Source organism: Callorhinus ursinus, unplaced genomic scaffold, assembly GCF_003265705.2.
Source record: "Callorhinus ursinus isolate GAN/ISIS: 27379988/994484 unplaced genomic scaffold, GSC_fseal_2.0 scaffold6, whole genome shotgun sequence".
Classification (NCBI taxonomy): Eukaryota; Metazoa; Chordata; class Mammalia; order Carnivora; family Otariidae; genus Callorhinus; species Callorhinus ursinus.
In genome coordinates, this window is record NW_027397068.1 from 8,459,910 (window position 1) to 8,485,055 (window position 25,146).

At 40.1% G+C, this 25,146-nt stretch overlaps 1 non-coding gene across 1 annotated transcript; it reads right to left on the minus strand.

Annotated features, from left to right (window-relative positions):
- Positions 1 to 21,020: 21,020 nt before the first annotated feature.
- LOC112819514 (U6 spliceosomal RNA) lies at positions 21,021 to 21,126 on the minus strand. The gene has a single exon (XR_003206886.1). It is a non-coding gene; the product is annotated as a U6 spliceosomal RNA (small nuclear RNA).
- Between the last annotated feature and the right edge of the window lie 4,020 nt (positions 21,127 to 25,146).

The following is a 25,146-nucleotide window of genomic DNA, read 5'->3' on the forward strand; positions in this document are numbered from 1 at the left end:
GTGTGTGTGTGTGTGTGTGTGTGTGTGTGTGTGTGTGTGTGTGTGTGGTGGGGGGGAGGTTGCTGGGTGTCAGCTTGTGCTTTGTCCTCAGCTAGCCTTCTGCTCCCTCAACACTTTTATGGCTTTATTTCTTACGTTTAAATCTTGGATCCAAGTGAAATTTAATTTGAACACGTGAAGCACGGTCCCCTCTTCTCTTTTCCAGGTGGTTATCCCATTTCCCAGTGACATTTATTGAAATGTCTATCTTTTCCTTACTGATTTGAAGTGTTACTATTATCATTTTTATCTTCTTAATCAAATATTGTATATATTTTCATCTGTTTTTTAGAGTCCCAGTCTGTTCTACTAAGTTGTGATTCAGTTAAGGATATGGAAGAAAACCAAAATAATGGTTGTTTAAACAAGATAAGTTTTATCTTCCTGTCATGCAACATGAAGGCTGGAGTAAGCAGTTAGCATCGTAGCTGTGGTGCTCAGGTATGAATATACCAAATTGGGGCGCCTGGGTGGCTCAGTTGGTTAAGCGACTGCCTTTGGCTCAGGTCATGATCCTGGAGTCCCGGGATCGAGTCCCACATGGGGCTCCCTGCTCGGCGGAGAGTCTGCTTCTCCCTCTGACCCTCTTCCCTTTCGTGCTCTCTGTCTCTCATTCTCTCTCTCTCAAATAAATAAATAAAATCTTAGAAAGAATGAATATACCAAATTCTTTCCATTGTTCTGCTCTGACAACCTTAGGGCCATCTTTCAGCCCCAAGGGCTTCGGGTGGCCATGCAGCTGCTGTAGTCTCACCAATCATATGTAAATGCTAAGCAGGAAGACATTGGAAGAGGGAATTGCAAAATGACTAATGCCAGCTGAGTCAGCTTTCTGCTAAAATTTTGCCTTTTAATTTTTATTTCTTTCTTATCTGCATTCTTCCCCTCCTCCCCGCCCGCCCTCGCTTCTGCCTTCCTCTTTCCCTTCCTCCCAGAGTCATCCTCACTGCAGTGTTAGTTCAGTGTCACTCCTTAGGCATGGCCCACCTAGAGTCTCCACTGAATGAGCCGCTGATCATCAAGATCTCTACTCTGCCTAGCTAGGGCTGGAAATCTCCATGCCCTGTGTGAGCTCGCTCTTCATTGTTCAAATCACAACCACCTGGCTGTTATCTGTCTACCTTTGTGAAGTTCGCTCTCGCATGCATGACTTACTACTCAGCAGAGGTTCAAGATGACTGCTATGCGCATTTTCGAAGCTCATTTCCTGGGTAGCTCCCTCCTTTACAGAACTCTTCTTTACAACACCCTGCCACTTCTGGCTAACTGAACTCCAATCTCTGGCTTTAGAACTCAGAGTCCCCAAGACTCAATATGGTTTCCTTTCCCTCACATGATGTCTGGAATTTATCTCTGGGGAGAAAACTAGGGTGACTGCAGTGCTCACTTCATTTGTGTCCCTTCTCCCAGGAATCACAGTCCCATGCTTCTTATTGTGCAATAACTAAAAATAATTGCTTTGGATTTTTTTTCTTCCAGTTTTCTAGTTGTTTATGGCAGGAGGTTAAATGTGGCTTCCATGACTGGCAGTGGAAGTCCTTAGCTTCCTTTATCAAGCTTTTCAGAAAGGCCAGCTATAATGGGCAGAATAGTGCTCCCCCAAAGATGCCCATATCCTATTTCCTGGAATCTGTGAATGTTCCTTTTCACGGCAAAAGAGACTCTGCAGATATGATTAGGTTGTGGTCCTTAAAATGAGAAGATTATTCTAGATTATCTGGTGGGCCCAATGTAATCATTAATGTCTATATAGGGAAACAGGAGTGTCAAATTTATTTTATTTTATTTCAAAGGTTTTATTTATTTATTTGACACAGAGAGAGACACACAGAGAGAGGGAACACAAGCAGGTGGAGTGGGAGAGGGAGAAGCAGGCTCCCCGCTGAGCAGGGAGCCCGATGCAGGGCTCGATCCCAGGACCCTGGGACCATGACCTGAGCCGAAGGCAGACGCTTAACGACTGAGCCACCCAGGCGCCCCAGGAGGGTCAACTTTAGAAAAGCATCTGTGATAACGGAGGGGCGGTTGGGCTCATTTCCTTTGTTGAAAGTTAGGGACCATGAGCCAAGGAATGCAGGTGGCCTCTAACAGCTGGAAAAGGCAAGGAAACAGATTCTCCCCTGCAGCTTCCACAAAGAATGCAGCCCTGCTAGATGTAAAGCTCTGATTTTAGCCTTGCAAGTCTCATTTTAGACTTCTGACCTCCAGGACTATAAGATAATAAATTTGTGTTGTTTTAAACAAGCTGTGGCAACTTGTCACAATAAAGTAGGAAACTTGGAGCACCTGAGTGGCTCAGTTGGTTAAGCATCCAACTCTTGATTTTGGCTCAGGTCGTGATTTCAGAGTTGTGAGATTGAGCCCTGTGTGTTGGGCTCCATGCTCTGCACAGAATCTCCTTGTCCCTCTCGCTCTCCCTTCTGGTCCTCCCCCCGCCCCACACACGCTCTCTCTTTCTCAAATAAATAAATAAAATCTTTAAAAACATTTTTTTAAGAAGTAGGAATCTTGGTACCCAGCCATATCGCAATGGCCAGAAATTAGTCACATGACTACCCAGTCTTTGCAAGGGAGAGGTGGAAAATGTATTTTTAAAATACAGGCACGTTGAAACTTGTTTTTAGTCCATTCAGGCTGCTATAACAAAATACCACAGTACAGGTGGTTTATAAACAACAGAAATTTATTTCTTAAGAATTCTGAAGGCTGGAAGTCCATGATTAGGTGCTATCATGGCTGGGTTCTGGCAAAGGTTCTCTCCCCAGATGCAGACTTAGGACTTCTTGCTGTGTCCTCACATGGTGGAAGAGGTAAGGGAGCTTTCTGGAGTCTCTTTTATAAGGTTGCTAATCCCATCAATGAAGGCAGAGCCTTCATAACCTTCATAATCACCTCCCAAAGCCCACCTCCTAAGACCTTGGGGGTCAGGGTTTTAACATATGAATTTCAGGGGACAAAAACATTCACACCGTAGCATACCTCCAATAAAATTAAGGTTCTATTAAAATCAGAATTATTAGTTAAAAAATGAACAGTCTCAGCCACAATGGCTTTTTTAGTTCTTCACTATTTTAATTATTTTAGCTGTTGCCAGGTATTTTAATATCTAGTACCTTTTATTTCTTTTCTTTTTAAAATTTGTCTGACTATTCCTGCTTGTTTATTCTGCCACGTGTACTTTACAGTCAACTTGTCTAACGAAAAAGGCCTTGTTGGTGTTACATTAAATTTATGGATAAATTTATAGAGTATTGACATCTTTACAATACTGAGTTCTTCTACCTAAATGCATGGTAGGAGTCTCCATTTGTGCTAGCCTTGTAAGACTCATTTTGGACTTCTGACCTTGGGAACTGTAAGATTTATTTCTTTTTCTAGGCAGATTTTTAATTTATAAAAAAAAAAAGCCTTGGTGGGAATATTTACACTAGGGAACTCAACAAAGGCTACAAATCAGTTCACCCCATCCTCTCCTTCCCTCTAGTGCTCATTATTAAGTCTTTATCAACACTCATGGGAAAGAGCGAGATCATCAATTTGGAAGCGCTTTCTCAAATAATATCAAAAGAAAAAGTGAATACTCCTGGAAGCATCAATACCTCTTATCTTTCCACAAGAATGTTTGTTGAAACTAGGGGCAATTAAGGGATGCAGAGCCAAGTACGCATGTTATGGGCCAAGGGCACTAACAAAAGGAAACTCAATTTCTGTCCTCTCAGTGATGGTACTACCTCATCTTGGTTCTACTCCCTTGAAATCTAATATAATACTAACTGGCAATTATGGTGACTTTCTTATTGATAGAATAATCTGGCTAACAAAACAGAAAACTCACCGGATTGAACTTAGAGTCACAATGACTAGTACATCCATTTTTTTTTTAATTGAAGTCTGATTGATATACAGTATCCTGTTAGTTTTGGGTGTACGTCATAGTGATTTAATATTTTTGTACATTACAGAATGATCCCCCTGATAAGTCTAGTTACCATCTGTCCTCATACAAAATTATTACAGTATTTTGACTGTATTCTCCATGCTGTACTTTATATACCTGTGACCTATATGAATTATAACTAGAAATTAGTACCTCTGAACCCCCTCACCTATTGCACCCACCCTCCCACCCACCCCCACTCTGGTGACTTAACAATTTGTTTCCTGTATCTATCAGTCTGTTCCTGTTTTGTTTTGTTTGTTTTTGTTTTATTTTTAGATTCCACATATAAATGAAATTATACAGTACCTGTCTTTCTCTGACTTATTTCACTTAGCATAATACCCTCTAGGTCCATCCAGGTTGTCACGAATGGCGAGATTTCATAATTTTTTGTGGCTGGGTACTCTTGTGTGTACACTGTGTGTGTGCGTGTGCCACATCTTCTTTATCCATTCATCTACTGACAGACACTTAGGCTGCTTCCATATCTTGGCTATTATACGTAATGCTGCAGTGAACATAGGGCACACATATCTCTTTGAATTCGTGTTTTCATTTTCTGTGGGTCAATACCCAGAAGTGGAATTCCTGGATTGTATGGTAGTTCTATTTTTAATTCTTTGAGGAAGCTCCACATTGTTTTCCAGAGTGGCTGCAACAATTTACTTTCCCACCAACAGGAATGAGAGTTCCCTTTTCTCCACCTTCCTGCCAACACTTGTTATTTTTTTAATTTTTGATACTAGCCATTCTGACAGGTGTGAGGTGATATCTCATTGTGGTTTTAATTTGCATTTCCCTGATAATAAGTTAATGCTGAGCATCGTTTCATGTGCCTGTTGGCCATCTGCATGTCTTCTTTGGAAAAATGTTTATTCAAGTCCTTTGTCCTTTTTTAATCAAGGTTTTTTTTTCATATTAAGTGTGTAAGTTGTTTATATATTTTGGATATTAACCCCTTATCAGTTGTACGATTTGCAAACATATCTCCCATTCAGTAGGTTGCCTTTTCAGTCTGTTGATTGTTACTTTTGCTGTGCAAAAGCTTTTTATTTTGATGTAATCCCATTTGTTTATTTTAGCTTTTGTTGTCCTTGCCTGAGACTGATCCAGAAAAGTATTGCTAAGACCAGTGTCAAAGAGCTTACTGCCTGTTTTCTTCTAGGAGTTTTATGATTTCAGGTCTTATATCAAAGTTTTTAATCCATTTTGAAATTATTTTTGTATATGGTGTAAGAAAGTGGTCCAGTTTCATTCTTTTACATGTAGCTGTCCAGTTTTCCCAACACCATTTATTGAAGAAAATATCTTTTCCTCATTGTATATTCTTGCTTCCCTTGTCATAGACTAATTGACCATATATGTTTATTTCTGGGCTCTCTATTCTATTCCATTGATCTATGTGTCTTTTTTTATGCCAGTACCATACTCTTTTGATTGCTATAGCTTTGTAGTATAGTTTGAAATCAGGTTGTGTGCTACCTCCAGCTTTGTTCTTCTTTGTCAGGACTGCTTTGGCGATTTGGGATCATTTATGATTCCATACGCATTTTAGGATTCTTTGTTCTAGTTCTGTGAAAAGTTCCATTGGTATTTTTGACGGGGATTATGTTGAATCTAGATTGCTTTGGGGAGTATGGACATTTTAACAATATTAATTCTTCCAACCCATGAGCACAATATGTCTTTCCATTTATTTTTGTGGTCTTCAATTTATTTCATCAATGTCTTATAGTTTTCAGAGTACAGGACTTTTATTTCCTTGGTTAAATTTATTCCTAGATATTTTATACTTTTTGATGCAATTATAAATGGGATTGTTAATTTATTTTTCTTTTTTTTAAGATTTTATTTATTTATTTGAGAGAGAAAAAGAGACAGCACAGAGGGAGAAGCAGACTCCCCACTGAGCAGAGAGCCAGGTGCGGGGCTCGATCCCAGGACGCTGAGATCATGACCTGATCTGAAGGTAGACGCTTAACCCACTGAGCCACCTAGGCACCCCTGTTAATTTCTTTTTCTGATAGCTCATTTTTAGTATATAGAAACACAATTAACACATATCTTAATTTTGCATCCATTACTGAATTCATTTATTAGTTCTAATAGTTTGTGTGTGTGTGTGTGTGTGTGTGTGGAGTTAGGGCTTCCTATATATAGTATCATGTCATCTGCAAATAGTGACAGTTTTACTTCTTCCTTTTCAATTTGGATGCTCTTTCTTACTTTCCTTCCTTCCTTCCCTCTCCCTCTCCTTTCCTCCCTCCCTCCCTCTGTCCTTCCTTCCTTCCTTGTTCTCTCTCTCTCTCTCTTTCTTTCTGCCTAATTGCTATAGCTAGGATTTCTAAAACTCTCTTGAATAAAAGTGGTGAGAGTGGGCATCTTGTCTTGTTCCTGATCTTAGTAAGAGGCAAAGATTTCAGCTTTTCATCATTGAGTATGAAGTTAGCTATGGGTCTGTCATATATGACCTTTATTATGTTGGTGTATGTTCCTTCTATATCCACTTTGTTGAGAATTTTTATCAAATGGTTGTTGAATTTTGTCAAATGTTTTTCTGCATCTGTTGAGATGATTATATATATGACTTTTATTCTTTGTTTTGTTAATGTGGTATATAACATTGATTTGCAGATACTGAACCAGCCTTGCATCCCTGGAATAAATCCCACTTGATCATAGTATGATCCTTTTAATGTATTGTTAAATTGTTTGCTAACATTTTGTTGAGAATTTTTACATCTATGTTCATCAGGGATATTGATCTGTAATTTTCTTTTTTGTTGTTATTGTTGTGTTTTTGAGTTTGGAAATGTTCTTCCTCTCCAATTTTTTGGAATAATTTGAGAAGGATAGATACTAGCTCCTCTTTAAATGTTTGGTAGAATTCCACTTTGAAGCCATTTGGTCCTGAACTTTTGACTTTGGGCAGTTTTTAAATTACTGATTCCTTTTTTTTTAAATTTTTTTTTTTTATTATGTCAGTCACCATACAGTACATCATTAGTTTTTGATGTAGTGTTCCATGATTCATTATTTGCGTATAACACCCAGTGCTCATTGCAATACATCCCCTCCTTAGTACCCATCACGGGGCTCACCCATCCCCTCCCCTCTGAAACCCTCGGTTTGATTCCCAGAGCCCATAGTCTCTCATGGTTCGTCTCCCCCTCTGATTCCCCCCCCGTCATTTTTCCCTTCCTTCTCCTAATGTCCTCCACGCTATTCCTTATGTTCCACAAATAAGTGAAACCACATGATAATTGTCTTTCTCCCTTTAACTTATTTCACTTAGCATGATCTCCCCGAGTTCCATCCATGTTAATGCAAAAGTTGGATATTCATCCTTTCTGATGGCTGAGTAATATTCCATTGTACATATGAACCACATCTTCTTTATCTGTTCATCTGTTGAAGGGCATCTCGGCTCCTTCCACAGTTTGGCTCTTGTGGACATTGCTGCTATGAACATTGGGGTGCATATGGCCCTTCTTTTGACTACATCTGTGTCTTTGGGGTAAATACCCAGTAGTACAATTGCTGGGTCATAGGGTAGCCCTATTTTTAATATTTTGAGGAACCTCCACACTGTGTTCCAAAGTGGCTGTACCAACTTACATTCCCACCAGTTTCACTACTTGTAATCAGTCTGTTTAGGATTTGGGATATCAGATTGCATAATGTGTGAGGGACTGGGGCTTTATGTTAATAACTTGGTGGGTTTTTTTAAAATAATTTTTTATTTGTTTACTTAAAATTTTGTATTTATTTGTATTTATTGCTTGTCAGATATGATGAACCAAGACTCCCACTACAACAGAGACCTATATCTGACTCAGTACACGGAGGCCTAATTACTCAGGTCCTCTTTTGTTGTGGAATTTTGAGTCAGTGTTTTGTAAATCAAATCACTTATTTATTATTTTTAAGGCAATGGCAGAGTGTCTAGGCTCACTTTTACAAAAAGAAATCAAATTTAAACTTTTTGTATAGTGTCCACAAGAATTTATGATTTATTTATTTATTTGAGAGAGAGAGAGAGAAAATGCAGGGGGGAGGGGCAGAGGGAGAGGGAGAAAGAGTCTTAAGCAGACTCCATGATGAGCATGGAGCCCATGTGGGGCTCCATCTAATGACCCTGAGATCATGACCTGAGCTGAAACCAAGAGTCTGGGCACTTAACTGACTACCACCCAGGTGCCCCAGTGTTCACAAGAATTTAGATTAAGATCTATTTAACTCATTGGGAACAGGAAAAGTACACATTAGAAACAAAAAGATTTTAGAAAGACTCTTTTGAGAAAAAAAAAAGAGAATCAGAGAAAGGATGATTTTATCTCATAACTCTGCTTTTTGAATAACATTTTATCTGTGCAGAATAAATGAGTTGACTTATTTTTATCAAATTCCACAAGGCAAATTCTCTCAGCTTCATTAGAAAAAAAGCAATAAACAGAATGGATGTAATACTTTTAGCACACTGGCATCTTGTAAAAGAGCTTTCATTGCATTGCACGAAAAAAATACATGTAGCCCATGTGTCATGTTCAGTTAAAGGTTCTGGCTGTTTATACTTGTGGGATCATTCTCCTGTAGAAAATGTCACATGTGGTAAGAAATGGACCAAACCATCATGATTAGGCATAAAGCTATTCTTTAAGAACAGAAAATACTAAGGACTGATCCTAAAGTAGTCCCCAGACTTACCTGTTGGCCATGTTCTTCTGAAATCTCATTCATTCCTTTGATGTGGCAGAAGGGAATTGTGGTATTATTAATCTTTAATGAAGGTTAAGGAGAAGGCTAAAGGAGGCTGAAAAATGCTTGTCTTGTCATCTGGCTAAATAAGCAGTTGGTGTGAGAATTAGAAGTTAGAGGATGAGCTTATCTTCACCCTGTCTCTATATTTTTTGCTCTCCTTCTCTCCTCCTCTGTCTCTCAGCCATGCATTCATTCTGTCATTCTTTCACTTACTCCTTCATTTATGCATTCATTCCAAAAATCTCTGCTGAACACTTACTACATGCCCAGCACTGTGCTTGTGTCTAGGGATACAGCAAAGAGCAAAACAAAGTGTCCATTCGTGGAGCTCAGTATTAAGCAGAGAAGACATGCTCTTATTTAACCAACTTACAGTAGAGTGTCTAGATGTGCCTACTCCATCTGGTCTAGATGTGCCTACTCCAATGTCCGTATCTTTTTCCCTCTCTCTGTCTGGGAGTATGGAAACTAGGAGTGAGGGGAGAGGCCAGGATCAGAGGAGGTGATTTTCTTCTTGTGTTCTTTGAACAATGTCCTTTTGGGAGTAGAGAATTCACTTTTCAATTTAATGTTAAAGATTTATTTTTTATTTCTAAACTAAGGTCACAATTATTATTATAATATCATCTCACAAATTGTATGGAATTTTAGAGTTTGCAAAATGCTTTCACAATCATTACTTCATTGGAATCTTAAAATAATACTGTAAGGTGAGTGATTCATTTTATGGAGGAGAAAACTGAAGCTTCTGGAGGCTAAGCCACTTGCATCATTAGTGGCAGAACTGAAACTTGAACTCTTCTGCCTGATTCATAACAGTTATTGCCACATACTAGATTTAAACTTGTCTTTGCCCCAGTAGTGTTTCATAGACCATCTGTTATGCTAGGAAAATGTTAAAAAATTGCCATTTGTTGTTTACTTTAGTAAATCATAGAAGGAGTGGCAGTCACAGAGGCAGTGATTAGATTTTATAGTAGCCATTTTTAGGAATGACACCACAGGTTGCACACTAGAGTGTTCAAACTCAGGAATGCATTTGCCACGTGGCTTCCTAGAAACTGCTTGTTTTCTTTTCTTTTTTTTTTTTTTAAAGATTTTATTTATTTATTTGACATAAAGAGACCCAGCGAGAGAGGGAACACAAGCAGGGGGAGTGGGAGAGGGAGAAGCAGGCTTCCCGCAGAGCAGGGAGCCCGATGCGGGGCTCGATCCCAGGACCCTGGGATCATGACCTGAGCTGAAGGCAGATGCTTAACAGTCACTGAGCCACCCAGGCGCCCGAAACTGCTTGTTTGTGATTCCCTTGCCAACACCAGTTATGGGTGGCTAGAGGTCTGCAAGAGGAGGAATAACAAAATATCTGGAGAGTCGTGGAGCTAGGGCCCTGAGATACCTGCACAGGTCAGAGTTATATGATGTAAAACAGGTTAAAACCTATCAAAATGTGAAGATGCATTTGTTTTGTAAGTGAAGTCAATGGAGCAATGGAAATGCACCTAAAAGAGGAGCTATGTGCAATATGCATGTCCTCAATTACTTCCCTCCTCATCGCATATAATGCTCACCAGGTCCCATGAGCAAAAGATGCCCCATGAACACAGAATATCCGTGAGAACAGGGTACCCATAAAAATAAGGTGCCTATAAACACAGGATGCCCCATGAGAACAGGGTGTCTCATGAGTAAAGGGTGTCCATGAGCATGGATACCCCGTGAGCACAGGATATCCTTGAGCACAGGGAGCTGCATGAACATGGGACACAATGACCATGAACATAAGATTCCATGAGCACAGGGTAGCCGTGATTACAGAGTGCATGGGAGATCAGTGAGCCTCAAAGTGAGTATAAGGTAAGCATGTTACATCTATGATTAAGTGGAAGGATTGACAATCCTGGTAAGTCCTGCTTTCCATTCTAACCAGAATTTGCTGTGAACACAGAAAGAAGGCAGTAGGGTCCCAAGAAACACAAATGACCAAGGATCTCTGTCATGTTCTTTCTTACTCCTGTACCTCCCTGCACTAGCCAACCACTTATGCTGAAAATGATGACACAGAAGGAAAGGGAGGGAGAGGGCAACTCACCGTCCCATATTGTGTCAGCCTTCCTTTCTTAATAGTCAGCCAGTGGTACAGAGTTTAGGTAGTAGTACGTGCATGTCTAAACAAGTGAAAGAAAAACAGTGGATTTTATTTTATGCAGTTTTCCCACTCTTCTGGTGAGAGCAAAATACATATGCTTTTATGATATACAAATAGCTTAATGTTGGTGACTCCACAAATGAGTTAAATGCGCCGGCATTTGCATTTAAAGCTGGCATCACACAATATAAAGACAAATGATAAAATTGAAGCTAGTAATTTAAATTTGTAATTTTTCTTTACTTAGAATGACATTACATATCAAATAGAAAACACCATGACAAAGCAAGAGAGAGGCCATGCAAGAAAGAAAATGTTCCATATTTGAATACTTTAACACTTTCCCCCTGCTTTTGGAGCAGGGGTTCCTGCATTTGCATTTTGCACTGGGCCCCACAGTCCGTGGAACCAGGCCTGCTGCTCCTAGATAGGGCATAGAAATCTTCAGCAACAGGGCGTGTCTGAAAAGATCAGGAAGAGCATGGACAGAGTGATTTTTGTGTTTGGGTCAAACTAGAGGATGCTTATCAAGGAGAGGTCCAGACATATGCTTCTGGAGCCTGGGTGTGTAGAGGAACAGTCAAGGTCATGTTGATATAGATGCTAACTGGCCTCAGGGGGCTGTGATCCCCAGTGAGGCCTCCTACTCTGTCTTCTGGCCTTTGGGTAGTTTCTGTGCGTATCCCAAAAGGAAAGGGCCCTGGAAGAGGAAATGGCCAGTGCTAGAGCTGCAAGAGCCAGGTGACTGTGAGGTGCAGTGTGTGAGCCAAGGTGCTTCTGACATCCTATCAATTTCTCACACTTTTATGCACTTGAGGTCAACCAAATCATATTTGTGAGTTTTCAAGTAGCCCAGGGAAAAATTCTTTTTGCACCAGATGTCTAAATGATAAAAGATCATGAGTGCTTTTCTGTGCCAACCCTAGGGTACATGGGTGCAATGAGAGGGAAGTAAAGATATTACTGGAGATTGAATCTGAGCCCCATCTGGGCAGCAGCTGAAAAGCATTATCACTAAATGTGTCTAAACCCCATAGCTGTCTCTGCCCACATCTGGTGAATAGAGAGATTCATAGGCATTCACAGACAGAATACTTTTTGCTTCCCACCATCAGCTTCTGACTTTGAGCCTGTCCCAATGGAGACTGATAGAAATACCAAGGCACATCTTTCCTCCTTCCTTCATGCTAACACATCACCAGCAGGGAAAGGGATGTATATTCATGTAAAAACAACTGTTGTGGCAAACTGTCCTTAACATCTTTTATGTTACTGTTGTGCTTCACCACTGATGCTAACAGCCTACATATCATATAAATACATACCATGTAAGGATTTTCACCAAATATACAGACTTCAGAAATCTGAGTGGCAGACTTTCTCTCCACCCTTATTTATACCCACATGTTGGATTCTGCTTCTGGAAGATATAAAGACTCCTTTTAACCTTAGGAATTCACAGAGACAACAGTGTGCTGAAACAGGAAACACACTGTATTTAGTATCAGAACTTGCCAGTACGGTACCTGAAAAAAATCACTTTACATCAGTGAGCCTCCACTTTTAAATGGACAAAAGCTTCCCTGCCTCTGCAGACTGTATAGGTAACGGCTTTGTTAGTTGAGTCTGTGCAAGTGTTAGTTATAGTTATTACAGTCAGTCCTTAAACTTCCGTTGGGTAGCTGGATCTTCAAGGAAACCTGCTGGAGAAGTCCCAGGAGACATTAGTCTAATAGTCTTAGACCTCTGTTTGGCACTGAATGTCCCAAAGGGAAAGAGTGGCTGAGGGTAAAATGATGGGGACCAGTGACTAAAACATCCTGGCTAATTCTCAGAGCAGATTCAATGTACTCAAGACTGATTAAGAGGAGTGTTGGGACATGGCCAGCTGCAAAAATGAAATACTAAAGACGAATTTAGAGCTCAAAGAAATTTCTTCATCTTGTATCATTTACATGTATACTTTTAAAGTCTGTAGTACTTCTAAAATCAGTTTGTCTTAACTTTGTGGGTGGCACAAACTTCTATTAAATTCTATGTGCAAAAAAATTGGCAAACTCATTGTTAGAAAGAAGTAGCAATAATTAATGTTTGTAAAGGAAGAAACTACCGTTTACTTCCTATGTAGGGAAAAACCTAATTCTTCCCTACTGTATGTTTCTTCTGCATCTCCTTTACTAGTCACACAGAACACTTCTAACAGTTCTGGTCACCAAATGTGAGGAGGCTTTTGCCCATGCCAAGAAATTCTTTGTGACTCCAGCTGGTATCCTTCAATTTAATTCAATTTGGACACTCTCTACCTGGAGACAGCATCAGATCCCACAAGTTAAGGGCTCAGTTCCACAAGACTGTCTCCTGATCCTCACTTGAGATGCCAGTCACAAGCTCAGGTTGTCACCTGTGCTTCTGACCAATCAGCTATAGAGTCAGGATTCCATCATCTCCTAACGTGGGTTCAATTAACTTGCTAGAGTGGCTTGCAAAACTCAGAGAAATATTTACTTACATTTACCCATTTACTAAAGGATGTAGTAGAGGATACAGATGAACAGCCACAGAGGGTATACATAGGGTGAAATTTGGGAGGGTCCTGAGCACAGGAGCTTCTGTCCCTGTGGAGCTGGGGTATGTCACCCTCACAGTGTGGATGTGTTCACCAACCTGGAAGCTCTCTGTACCCCCATAGTTTTGGGATTTTTATGGAGGCTAATTGTGTAGGCATGATTGATCATTGGCTCCATTTCCAGCCCCTCTCTACTCTCTGGAGGACGGTGGGGGGGTGAGGCTAAAAATTCCAAACTTCTAATCATGGCTTCATCTTTCTGGGTCCAAGCCTGTATCCAGGAGCCACCCAGGAGCCTGCCCAGAGTCACCTCATTAGAACAAAAGGTCCTCCTAGTGTTCTTATTACTTAGGAACTTACAAGAGTTTTAGGGGCCCTGTGTCAGAGACTGGGTCAAAGACAAATATTAGAACAAGAGATGACCCTAGTGTTCTTATCATTTAGGAAATTATAAGGGTTTTAAGAACTCTGTGCCAGGAACTGGTGGGCAGAGACATATACATATATATATATATATATTCTATTATCTCACATTTTATATGATGTCTCTATCTGTATAGAATACTTCCTTATTCATAAGGAATCTCTTTCTCACAATAACTTTGTGGGAGTAGTAATTATTGCTCTACCTGTTTTATAGGTGATAATACTGGGCTCCGTAGTTCATCAGGAAGAACTAGACATTGATAGGTCTGGGTCTTTTGACTCCAAAGCCCATGAAGATTAATAAGAAGTACAATCAACAGTCAGGTACCCCAGGTTAGAGATCAGACTGGCCCAGCACTCAGGAAATGTCGTCCTAACACTGCCATCATCTAGAGTGACCTCACTCAGTTCCTCCCTTTCTCTGGGTTTCAGTTTCTTCATCAGCAAAATGAGGAGACTAGGAAGAGCAGGCGGACAAGAAGAACCTTCCGGACTAGGAACATCTCTTTCAAAACCCAGCTCAAATGTCATCTGCTCTTTAGGAAAGAACAGTGTTTGTTGTCTTTTCACAAGCCTAAAATGGCATTCATCTCTAGAAACAGGCTTAATTTAAGCTTTGACATGTGCCATCAAACTCAAAACTTCTGAAATCTGATGATGTATTAGTTCACCAAGTGCATAATAGAAGGTAGATCACATTCCTTTGCCCCTGTGATGACTGGAATGACTATGTGTCCAAGCAAAGACATGACAAAGAAGAATGCATTAACTTCACAACTGCTAAAGTGATGCAGTCTAAATGAATCACAGATGATTCTGTGACATGGTCGAGTTGTTTTTCAAGTACATAATAAATGAGAGGGGTATTCTATTCTGAACTATTCTTGTTTCTGTGAGCCGCAGCTGTGAAGAGAATTTATTTCTCAGGAACAGGACAAAGACTTTGAAGCAGTCACTAACACAACACACTCTAAAAGAATGGCTCTTTTACATTACAGAAATCACTTTGGGGTGGTTTCTTAATAACACTGTCCTGGGAGGCACTAACATGGGCACTCTTGCCCTGACTGTCACTAGATGTTGGGACTTAAGACAAGTTATTTCACTCAGTGTTCTCATCTGTAAAATGGGAAGCATCCTAAAGTAGACTTAATGGGCCCATCAAACCATCTTGTGGTAATTTCTCTAGTTCCTAGGTATACAATAAATAATCTGTCATCAGCTTGTGGAAGTTCCTAAATTTCCCTCTCCACTCCCTCCCAACCAAAATTGCAAAGATGTGGGAGGCTGGAGCAGAGGGGTGGTGATTGATATCACATTCTCCTTCTACCCACTTTTGGACCTGTGAATAAGATGTAGGGTTAGCAATGAATTAATCGAAGTTTAATTAGTGGATGGCTTGAAATACAGTTGCTCCTCTAGATGGAATGTCTTTACTGGCATAAATAGACAAATTCTTTGACACCTGTTCTGTAGCTACAGATCTGGCTACCTCCAAACTCATATTTAACATGGCACACATACTTCAGAGAGGGGGATCTAACTTTGTGAGAGGGCGCCAAATGGAAAGAGCTGGATGTGGCAACCGCAAGTAGGGGGGAGTTAACTCCTCATGGTGTAAACTTTGACCATGGGAGATATTTGACAGGAGAAATCCAGGCAGATAAATAGCAGATCCCAGGAGGGATGCTCTATAGCTTGTAAGTATGTGCATCTAGAGAGTGAGCAGGGAAAATCTCTGTGAGAATTGAAGGGAATACTTCTGTTTCCTTTCTCTCACTGACAAAGTTCCAAGTTACCTCTTCTTTGCATAGCTTGTGTGGATTCGTCTTGCGTGGCTGATCAGGAATGTCTTGTCTTTTCACAACTCATTTCGAAGCCCTGGCCATCATGATTAACCGTCAGCTTGTATTGCTTCTTGTCCTTCCCTGCATCACTCTCTCTCACTCTTTGTCCCGAGGGATTGAATCCCCTGATCTGTTATTGACATCAAGTAATAATATTATTGAATGAAATATACTTTCCTTTTAAAAAATGCCTATTCATGCCTTTCTGTCAAAATGGGAGGCAGGGATTGGTTTATTAAAGAAAAGAACTGAAACATACATGCTGTTTGATGGCCCAAGATGTTGATTTAACACAATACATGCTTATCATCTTATGCACTTTTATTAAGATATTCTCATTCATCTACATAATCTTTTGATTTTGGAGTGAGAAAGAAACTTATAGAATGTGAAAGTGGGTCATAGATTAGGGGTTAGAATCCTTTCAAAACAGAGTATTTGTTTGCCTTGAGTTGGACAGAGACTGAAGAGGAAGCACCAGGTCTCACAGTGGAAGAGGAGGGAAAGTAGCAGGCAGTGATGCTCACAAAAGGTTTGTGTGTATGTAGGGGAAGGATGAAATAATAATGGGGGGGTCTTATACCACTGATATCAAGCCTTTGCTTCTTGGTGCATGTTTCATAGATTTCACATCTGTGCTGCTATATATCTTTTAAGTCTAAACAAAGAACTCCTCTAGAGGCTTGGCTAAGCCAAGACAATGAATCTTGGAAGAAGGATCCTTATAGGGTGGCTCACAGGGAGATTTTTCTGGTGAACCGGGAGTCATATTGCATTAATTGTCACTTACTTTGCTTAAGTCAGGAGAACTGAGAGCAAGGAGCTGGTTTGGCTACTCCAGGGGCAGTACCTTGGAACACCAAGACAGATGGAATTCAAGAAGGAGGTGGCAGTATTCAGTAGCATCAGATACATACAGGTAAACACAGTTATGATAAGGTTGATGAAGGTATTGACATGACTGGAGAGAGAGACTGGAATTTCTGGGGCTCCAAAATCATAACAAAAAGTGACGAAAAAATTCATGAGGTTCCCAGTGTTGGGAGGCCAGAATTTGTATCCCAGCAACCTGTATGACTTGTGTTGCATTCTAGGTCAACCTCAAGAAGGCAAAGAGTAGTGCTGGGGATGTTAAAGAGCTTCATGGGAAAAGCAATGTGATACCTTAAACATCACATTTACTTGTTTGATCCAGGCTCACACAAAATAAATTCTGTACAATGGGATTGGGTTGGGGGCTGCATTTCCTTAGGACCTAATCTCTTTTTTATTAATGATAAATAATTTGTAAAATTAAGATTGGCATCACACTTTGTTAGACCCAGAGTTGCTTGATGTTTATATACTAGAGGGAGGTTGCATTTCTTTCAAGATCGTTGAAGGCCTACTGATAAGGACCAAGGATAGTAAAAAATAGACTGAAAAATATATTTTTAAGAAAAAAAGGGAGAAATCTAAATGCAGATATCTTGGCATTCAAGCTATTATTGTACCTAGCCTAGTATCAAATGTTTGCTGGTAAATGGGGAGTGAGCATTCCAACGTATTCCTGCTCATTTGTAGCTTACTCTGTTACGTTTTAATATTAATATGTAGCAACTTTTTTTTTAAAGATTTTATTTATTTATTTAATTGACACACACAGAGAGAGAGAGTGAGAGAGGGAACACAAGCAAGGGGAGTGGGAGAGGGAGAAGCAGGCTTCCCACCAAGCAGAGAGCCTGACGCAGGGCTCAATTCCAGGACCCTGGGACCATGACCTGAGCCGAAGGCAGTCGCTTAACCAACTGAGCCACCCAGGAGCCCCAATATGTAGCAACTTTAATGCGCATCTTTTACTTGATTCATCTGGTTCATTTACAGGCCTCTTCCACATAAGTAATGTCCCACACTAATGTAGGTGCAAGTGATTGTCTGTAATATATGAAAAAGGCTGTTCTAAGTGTTATTGGCACTCAAAGGCTATCACTAATAGATAGCCTTCCAGACAAGCCTCCAAAGTCTATTTAACCAATCTTGTAATGACTCTGGGAGACCTGGTGGGACTGGAGATCACTTGGACATTAAGCCTGAGCTCCCCATGAACCCTAGAGCCTCTGGGCTATGTGTTTCCCTGAGAACCTGGCAACCGAAGCTGGGGGCTCTTGTCGTGGAAGAAGGAGGAAAGGACAGACAGACTCACTCCCAGAGGTAGGGGAGGGGATGGAAAGAGATAGACAGACCAGCACCATCACTCCATGGTGAGCCTTGAAGGCTGAAGACTGCCTGAAAATCACCAGTTGTCAACTTATTGCTGGTGCAGACCCAATAAAGCAGATGCTTGATTTGCTCAAAAATAGAAAGATGGATGGGTGAGTGATATTCTAGAGTAAGGAAAGCAATGAAGCAGTGTTTCTTCTTCTTCTCTTTTTCCCCTTGTTTTATAATATACCTGTCTCAATTTGACATTATTTTTAAACAGACTATCTACTCCTGTGCTGGAAAAGGAGCGTGTTCTGATATGCAAATTTGGGCTGTATTAAGTGAATAGAAAGGAAGGCTGTGATCAAAAGATAACATTTTCTCCCTACACATAGTTTCCATTTTCATCAATTTCCCAAGCTCCTCAAATTTTTAAATTCTTGTTTTTGTTCTTATTTGAAGAAAGGTAACTATTTGCCTGGATGGACTTGTTACCTGTAGAAAAGGACGCATGGCAAGGCATTGGGAATTTGCTGCTTCTCTTTGCTGAAGAAAGAATATTGTATAACTTCATAGAGCTTAAGCTGAGAAAATATCATTATGTATATACTTTTAGGTAAATACCAAAAGGAATGTTTAAGTTTTCTTCCTTTACCCTTCAGAGGGCATTCTTATTAGGGATCTGTATGATTAAATAACAAAGGAACAGGCAAGGGTACAGGGGGCTTGGGAAAAGTTATTTTTTGTTGGAAAAACTAGATTGGGTTAACTCCACCCTACACTTAAACCAGGGCAGCACACAGCTACAGAACTTATTGTAAACTCTGTTGTCCTCATGCCTCTGATGTACGTAACACCCCTTTCTCGTGGCCGACATACATTTTAACTTGTCAAACCTTGTTAGTTACAAGAATATTTTTATTTTATTTTAGTAAGAAACCTCCACTTGAGAAAATGTGACACCAGCTAAGAAGTGTTTCTTCCTTCCTCTTATTGCTCTAAGTCCTCCAGAAGTGAAGTTCAAAAATTAATGGCAGCTGCCTGTTGAGGAGACACTCTGTCAAATTAAACAATTGAACATTTTTGTAGTATGACATGAAATTCCCATTTTTAATAGTATTGTCACAAAGTTGCATCACAGGTACATGGTTCGGTTGTGAGTTGCCAGAGTTACCACTGGTTAGAGACCTTACCTAGAGGACCAGACCTAGTAAGGGAATGAGAGACATTTGTGGTTTTGATGGAATGCCTGTGTGGGGTTCCATTTATGCAGAACTCAAGAGTGGCTTTCTTGAAGATCCGTGTCGATGCTGATGTTGGGTCATCTCAACTTTGATAGAATCTCTTAATGTTATCAGTGGGTGTTCTTTTGGCCAGGGATCTATGTCAAGTAATGTTTTGTAGTTCTCAGGAGATTTGTTAAGCTACAAAAGCCCTTCTGTGAAGAAATTTTCCTTGGAATCACAATTCTGTTTAAATTCTTTGGCAATAATTTTCCATTATACACTCTTTCATAAATGCAGACCCCATCTACTCCAATCTACTTCCTTATTGACTTAATATAAAATAATATCCAAATTAAATATTATAAGAATTATCTTTAAGTTCTTGTTATATCACATTATTGCAATCATTAAATTTATAATATTATTTCAGATGTTATAAATAATTCATAACAATGAAAATAATCATTAATCACTATTTTTTTACAGCGTCCCAAATTTCAAATAATATTGCTATTAAGTCACCCTAAGGTTCACCTTCATACTGATGATTATGATAATACAATCATCAACCTGTATTTAATTTTGTATCACATAGATCTCACAACCTAGAGGCTAAAACTAACCTCTCTCTGATTCATTGTTCTAAGGAAGTCAAAATCTTATATGAAACCAATTTTTTGCTTCCTTTGTGCCCAGAGAAAAATCACTGAATAGTTAAGGTTGGGTGCTATCTTAACTCACGATCAAAATTGGAGGAGTGCTTATTAACAACTTCTGGTTTCTTTGAAGAAAGATATTTCCCTTAATGTCCTTTACTCTGTCCTACTCAAGGCAAGAGAATTTACTTTTCTGATTAGAGAGTTTGAGGGGAAAATCTGAGTGTGCCCCCTGGCTCAGTCCTTCCTTTTCCCTTTCTTACTGCAGAGACTACACGTTCTGCTCTGATCCTCCACCCTGTCTTAATTTCAGGGACAGGCTCAACCTCTGTAGGGAGATGGGGAACGGAGGTGTCCTTAAGTGACCCTTCCCTGATCTGATATTTGGTGAATGGGCTGAGGATCATGAGCAATAAATAAGGAGTGGAATTTGGGAAGAAAACCAACACTCAGAGATTGAGACTTTGGAATGGGTCAGGCCATGGTTTTTTATTCTGTTGAGTTTGGCAGCTGTGGTCTATATTGGGTTATGCTGCCCATTTTTACAATTGTGGGCAGAGTTGGGGATTGGTGAAATGGGCTTTTTTTTTTTAAATTGGTGAGTTGGGCTTTTAACTCATGTGGTCCAACAAATGAGTTTAGGTTTTAAAGTATAGCCTATTTCAGTTTGCTTAGTATTACAAGAAAGCTGGGGTAGAATTAGACCTTTCAGGTGTTGGTTAGACAGACAATATTGGCTCTATTGACTGTTTTCCAGCCAGATCAGTAGGCAGGAATTTTAATGTCAAAGGATCTAAGTTCTGTATATCTTACAGAGCACTCATGGTGTTTGAGGTTTCAGTTGTACCTGCCGGGTCTAAGTAGGCAGCTCTGGACTGGTTGCCTAAATTCCATTTTACATTGTAGACCAAGAGAATACAGGGGAGGCGCTTGGCTAAGTTTGGGTTAATGTGGTATATCATAAGTGTGGGTTATTCCCTATCATATATTACTTCAAATTGGTTCTGGATTTCTTTTTTCTTCTTTCTTTCTTTCTTTCTTTCTTTTCTTTAAGATTTTATTTATTTGTCAGAGAGAGAGATCACAAGCAGGGGGAGCTGCAGGCAGAAGGAGAAGCAGGCTCCCCGCTGAGCAGGGAACCTGATGTGGGACTTGATCCCGGGACTCTGAGCCAAAGGCAGACACACAACAGACTGAGCCACCCCCGTGTCCCTTTCTTTTCTTTTTTTGTTTTTAATATGGAATGCTTCACAAATCTGCATGTCATCCTTGCACAGGGGCCATGCTAATCTTCTCTGTATCATTCCAATTTTTTAGTATATGTAAGCTGAAGCAAGCACTGGCTCTGGATTTCTTAATGACAGAATCTCTCTTTGACCTTAGTTTTCAGAGAGCCAAACTCAGGGTCCAACTGAAGAAGTGCGGTAGATTTTACTAATGAAAAAATAAAAGGGTCTGAAGCCCTTATTATGACAAAAACATGCACAATTTTTCAATGAATTAATAAAGTTATTGAAGACCCAGAACCTAGGAAGATAGTGAAAAAGATGTTCTCCAGGAATTTCCTGTTTCTAAGGATTAGATTTGCCTAGAAAGTCAATAAGGAGCTGGAGTAATCTGAAAATAGTTCTTCAAATAGAGAGGTCCTATTCAGTCCAGCTAATAAAAATAATAGAAGAAATAAAATGAAATAAAAACTTAAAAGCCTGATGAACAAAAAGAGAAAGAGAACCTTAAGTGAAACACAGATATTAGAAGATAAGCTGAACAGATATGAAGGGAGAAAATGAGACCTTAAGAGCTGACCTATGTAAAGGGGAAGATAAGATGTACCCAAGCTTACCTACTGTTAAAGGGACTCTTTGAAGAAGGGGACCTGTTTTGCATAGTAACCAGATTGGAAAAACTAACATAAACCCCAAACAATATAACAGAGAAAGAAGAGCAACATCTCAAGCCCTGCTAGAATGATTGCCTGAGGGACCCAGTCCTCAGGACACGGCAAGAAGGTGTTTTGGGGTTTTTTTTGTTTCTATTTAAATTCCAGTTAGTTAACATACAGTGTAAAGTTAGTTTCAGGTGTATGATACAGTGATTCAACACTTGCATACAACACTCAGTGCTCATCACAACAGATGCACTCCTTAATTCCCATGACCTAGTTCACCCATCCTTCCAACCCAACTCCCCTCTGGTTACCATCAGCTTGTTCTCTAAGTTCCAGCTGTAGAGTCTAAACCAGGAATGGGTGGGAGACCACCTTTACTCTTTCTCACTGATTGTCCTCTCGTCTCCCAAGGTAGCATTTGCCTGCATCCCAAATTCAGTTCACTATCCCATTAAGAAGAGAGGATAAGATCTATATATATATAAACTCTTTTTTAAAAAAAAGATTTTATTTATTTATTAGAGAGAGAGAGAGAAAGAGCACACATGAGTCGGGGGGAGAGGCGGTGGGAGAAGCAAACTCTCCCCTGAGCAGGGAGCTCTATGTGGGACTCGATCCCAGGACCCTGAGATCATGACCTGAGCCAAAGGTGGACGCTTAACTGACTGAGCTACCCAGGCGACCCTATAAAAACCCTTTAAACAGCCACCCATGCACCCCTATAAAAACTCTTTAAACAAAGACTCTTCAACTACTAGGCATTGCCAAGGAGACGTCTCAAGAGGATCTCAAAGATGGGAAATATTAAGTTCCCAAAGTGATGTGGTAGCATTCATAGAACACAATGGGTAAAAGCAGGAGAAATAATGATACAATTTATTTAACTAGTTGTGTAGTATTTTGATGTTTAAAAATACTTTTATACACCTCATTTCCTTGGAGTCTCATAATGCCCTATGATACAGGATTGATTACTTCCAGAATTATCAATGATGGAACTGAAGCTCAGCAGGTTACTTGCTGAGGGGCATCCAGCTAGTAACTGAGTTACGATCCAGATCCCTGAGTTATGCCGTTTACTTCATTCCTCTGAACCACACTATTCTTCCCAGCCCTAAGATGTGTTGCTGAGCCTGAGGATGAGCAATGATAATGTAGGACCTGGACAATGTAGTAAGATAAAAATATTTTGCACTAATACTATGAAAGAGAGCAAGTGATCAAATTTGATACTTTGGCATTATAAGAAATCCTTGAAGAGTGATTCTATTTGGTTTGAGGAACTAACAGTGTTTAACACCAAGATTTTAAACATATTTGAGCATATTCAGAAAATTCTTGCACATGATAAAAACACTCCTCCTCCAGCCAGCCTGCACAGTTATTATTATGAATAATTTATATTTCTCTAGAGGATTTTGCTATTTATTGCTCTTAATTATTTGCTTTTCAAGTGCCACTATAGATTCCCAGGGAAAACCCTTGAGAGAAGGAAGTTGTCACGCTGGGGGAAGCATCAGCCTGATGACTCGCTGGCACTGAAGCCTTGGGTCTGCCGGTGACAGCAATCACCCTTCATTATCCTGGCAGAGCTGGTGGAGCAAAGTTCTTCTAAATGGGCACTTGACATGGGCATTAACTTTATTTTTCTCGAAGAAAAATTTCTTTGGGGGAGAGTGTACAAAAATAGAAAGGGAACATTGAAAAGAGAGGAGAATCACAAGCTGTTTTTATTCTTTGTACTAAACCAAATAGTATTTTATTAAATAGCCTAAGAACAATGTGGGCACTGAAAAGAGTAAGTTAGGGGATGCTGATATCTGAGTTCTGTTACAAAGGTGCCATTAGCCCACTAGGATTCTTATGCCATTGATTCTTAATTTGTAAAGGGGTGTGGGAGGTGGTAATGAGGAAGAATTGGACCAAATATAGGAAGTCTTAGTTCAATACCAGGGGGATGAGACTGAACAAAAGACAGTCTAACTACAGAAGAAGAAATGCCTTGAAGCAACTGACTCAGGCAATCTAGGTTAAATCCACAATCTCTTTAGTTGTCCTTTTAGCATCCAGGAAAAAGTGGTCAAGACTTAAAGTTCTCTAGGATCATAGGAACTGAATGATTGTGAGCAATTCAGATCTGCTGCTGTAGCAGAGGGTGGGGAGGGGGTTGCGGGAGGATGGTTCTGAGATGCAGCAAAGGGCAGCCATTTGGGTCATGGATGATACACAGATGGCATGCATTAATGCCAGTCGTCTGTGGCTTCCAGACTCTTTGTCATTGCCAGTTCCTTACCAATTGTTAAATATTTTTAATACTTAGCCTTGTTTGGGGGTGACTTTAGAGTTCAAGATAGCTACTGACCAGCTGTGTGAACTTACTAGCCTCTTAGACCCTGAGCTTTTAATGAGAAGGTTGTGCTACAGGACGTCTACATTTTTTACTAATGCATGCATTCTCTGGTGTTCTGAATTATACCTCAGACTCTTATCTCCTGGGGTCCATGTCAAAAAGTTAGTTCCCAAACACAGTACACAATGTGAGTGTGCGTGTGTGTGTGTGTATGTGTGTGTGTATACAAAGCCAGCAACATGATTCTTTGCACAAATCCATGCAGGTCGACCTAGTACTCCCAATCCTTAATCCTTAATATCAACAGATCATGCTAATATGTTAAAGCCCAGCATGGTACTATGGTCAGTAAAGGAATAAGAAGCTGGCAGCAACAAAGCTCTGAAATTAACTGGAATCATTAATGAGATAAGGGTGAATTAGACATTATTTCTATTCACAAAACCAAACCCCTTTCTGTTGATTTGGGAAGGACTAAAGACTCAGCAAGTGCATGTTTAGATACCTATGTTAACAGTAGAGTAGTATGTGTATGTGTGTATATATACACACTTTGACAAATGAATTAAATCTTATTTTTCCTTTACTTTATAAGTTGCAGTACGGCATCCCTTCTGAAAGCTAAAAATTGGTGAGTGTGTGTATGTATGTGTGCATGTGTGGGTGTGCTTACATGCACACATTTAGAATAAGTAGAACTTGGCCTGGAAAAGCCAGGTCACTGGTCATGCAGGTTCATGACTCATGGAAGGACACTGCCCTCCAGAGGCTGGCCTCACTCTCCTCCCTCCAAGTCCTACTTGGTGTGCACAGGCACTGATACTGGCATATTAGTTAAGTCTCTACACAAAGCAGGTGTAACATCACTGTCATATTCAGGGTAGTGCTCCCAATCTGTTCTTCTGGTGTGCAAACCGAACTGCTATTTATACCCCCACTAACAAGCATGTAACACTTGGGCTAGAAATAAAATTATTATTGGCCTTGTTTAAACTCTGGAGTCAGAGCTTGGAGTGGGGGAGTGGTGAGCCCCAAAGTGAATAAAAAATAAGCAAGGCCCATGCTTATCTCAGGATACTTGGGCACAGATGAACTGTCCCTGATAATATGGAGCTTTCCC